General features: G+C 59.1%; 1 pseudogene; it reads left to right on the top strand.

Moving 5' to 3' along the window:
- Nucleotides 1–2,191: 2,191 nt before the first annotated feature.
- Nucleotides 2,192–2,327, top strand: LOC123038464 (uncharacterized; annotated as a pseudogene).
- Nucleotides 2,328–2,742: the final 415 nt, after the last annotated feature.

The raw sequence follows: 2,742 nt of genomic DNA, 5'->3' as shown, positions 1-2,742 counted from the left end.
GTGGAGGCACTCGGCTCCCCCGAGGTGGTGCGGGCCGTGTTAAGGCCTGGGCACGCTGCTCGAACGCCCGAGCGTAGTACATGGCCGTCTGCAGGTCCTGGGGTCCCTTCATCTCGACGTCCACGCGGATGTGGTCGGGAAGGCCGCCGACGAAGAGCTCAGCCCGCTGTAGTGCCGTCACCCCCGGTGCATGACACGCCAGAGCCTGGAAGCGGTCGGCGAAATCCTGGACCGTGGAGGTGAAGGGTAGGCGGCCCAGCTCGGACAAGCGGCTGCCGCGCCGTGGTGGTCCGAAGCAAAGGAGACACAGCTCGCGGAAACGATCCCAGGGGGGCATGCCGCCCTCGTCCTGCTCGAGGGCGTAGTACCATGTCTGGGCGGCACCCCGGAGGTGGTATGACGCGAGCCAAGTGCGCTCGGACGCGGGTGTGCGCTGCCCCCGGAAGAACTGATCACACTGGTTTAACCAGTTAAGAGGGTCCTCCGAGCCATCATACGTGGCAAAGTCGATCCGGGCAAAGCGAGGTGGTGTCGGAGTCGATGCGCCAGTGCCCACCGGTTCGTCGATGCGAAGGGCCGAGGACGGCGCGCCGAACTGTAGCGTGGGCACCGCCGGTTCGCCGGCCTCTGTGTAGACCGGCGGTGGCGACGTTCCGGTGAGCCAAGCCGGAATCGGAGAGGGCGACGGTGGAAACCGCACCTGCTGGATCGGAAGCCCCCCGGAAGGGCCCTGACTCAGGCCGGCGCTAGGCGGTGGAGACGGCGTGGGGGCCGGTGCAGCCGGCGCGGAGGGGGCGGGGACAGACCAGACCGGCCACGGGGTTGGGGCGGACGCGGCCAATGCCGCGGGTGCTGGCGCGGGCCAGTGTGGCCCAGCCGGCGCTTGAGCGGCCTGCTGCTGTAGCGCCGGGTAGCCGCCGGTGAGCGTGGCGGGCACCGAGTACCACGGGAGCGTCGGCGGCCTGGAGGGCGCAGGCGGCGGGGGCGGCTGTGGCGGTCCGTACGGGCTGGCCAGGAAGAGCCGGATGCCCTGGACCGCGACGACCAAGTCATTGAGGACCCCCGCCATGGCCTCCGGGGTGTAGTGGGCTGGTAGAGTTGATGGCGACGGCGGCGTAGTGGTGATGGGGGCCGGCGGATGGCCGGTTGACGCGCCGGGGATGAGGTCCAGCGGCGCGGATGGGAGGACCAGCGACCCCGTGGCGAGGGGCGCTGACGCGGCGGTGGTGGTCACGGGCAGCGACGGCGATGGTGGTGAGGATGACATGGTCGAACCAGAGCTGGCTGATACTAAGGTGTTAGGAGCTAGGGTTCGGGCTCCTCTGGGACGTAGGTGGTAGGGAAAGGAGGGAGTTGGGCGTGGGCTAGAACGCGGCGGTCGGCGGCGAGGCGCCGTCCTTGCGGCTGGGCGGCGGCGGCGCAGGAGAGAGAGGGCTAGGGTTTTAGGGTTCCGGCTCCTCTGGGAGCCGGGCAATAGAATAGTCTTATTGCTTAATCCTCAAAATAGTCTTACAACTTGTATATATAATCATAAATCTGAAAATAAACTAAGATAACTTGGGCCTTAAGCCTGCCCAGTGGGCCCCCGGTGGCCATAGACCTGGCCGGTCATAACAGAGCCACCTCTTCCGAGGTCTAGCGATCTGATCTAGCCAAACACACACGCCAAAAACCTGATCGCTGGTCAAGATCATCGATCGATTCCCTCCCTCCTTCCCCATGGCGACCTCCTCTTCAACACTGGCGGCGCTTCTGGGATCTCCTCCCTCGGAGAAACTCTCTCGGGAAAATCACATCTACTGGAAAATGCAGGTTCTTCCTGCCTTTCGCGGTGCTCGGGTCATGGGGCTACTTGATGGTTCCGATTCAGCACCTGCAAAACATTGGAGGTTGAAGCTGAAAGCACGAGGACCACTGTGTCGAATCCGGCCTACGAAGCCTGGATTGAGAGGGATCAACAAGTGGTGAGCTATCTCACAAAATCAATAAGGATGTTCTTGCTCAATTTTTTGCGTTAGAACATGCTGCTGAAATCTGGGCTACAATTGAAGCCTCGTTTGCCTCACAATCCAAGGCACGCATCAATATGTTGCGTGGAAAACTTGTGAATACAAAGAAGCGTGATATGCCTGCAGATAAATATATTGCTTTGATGAAAAGTTTTGCTTCAGAACTTGCTGCAGCTGGTCGGCTAATTGATGATGATGAACTGAAGGAGTATATCCTTGGTGGTCTTGATGGAGAATATAACTCTGTGGTTGCCTCTATTAACACTATTCCTACCACCACTCTTGCTGATGTTTGTGCACAGCTTACGACATATGATTACAGGCAGCAAATGCTTGCCGAGTCAGATCAAACCGTTGGGGATTTTCAGTCTTCCGCTAATTAATGCTGCTACATGAGGACGTTCCTTCAATAATAATTATCGGCAAAACTCTCGTGGTGGATATGGGCAATACCGTGGTCGTCCGCAGCAGACACATCCAACACACGGTCGTAATCCACAGAGAGGTGGTCATGGTCGTGGTCGTGGCCGTGGTCGCATACCTTCTCCTCGCCAGGATATTACATGTCAGATATGCAAAAAATATGGGCACCCAGCACGTGATTGTTGGTGGAGGTATTCTGACAATGGTGATGATGATGACTCTCACTCGGAAGACAATGGTGCGCATCTTGCATCTTATGGAGTGGATACAAACTGGTATGTTGATACAGGAGCAACAAATCACATCACCA

The sequence above is a fragment of the Triticum aestivum genome, chromosome 2A, assembly GCF_018294505.1.
Source record: "Triticum aestivum cultivar Chinese Spring chromosome 2A, IWGSC CS RefSeq v2.1, whole genome shotgun sequence".
NCBI classification, from domain to species: Eukaryota; Viridiplantae; Streptophyta; class Magnoliopsida; order Poales; family Poaceae; genus Triticum; species Triticum aestivum.
This window is presented reverse-complemented; position numbering and strand designations above follow the sequence as displayed.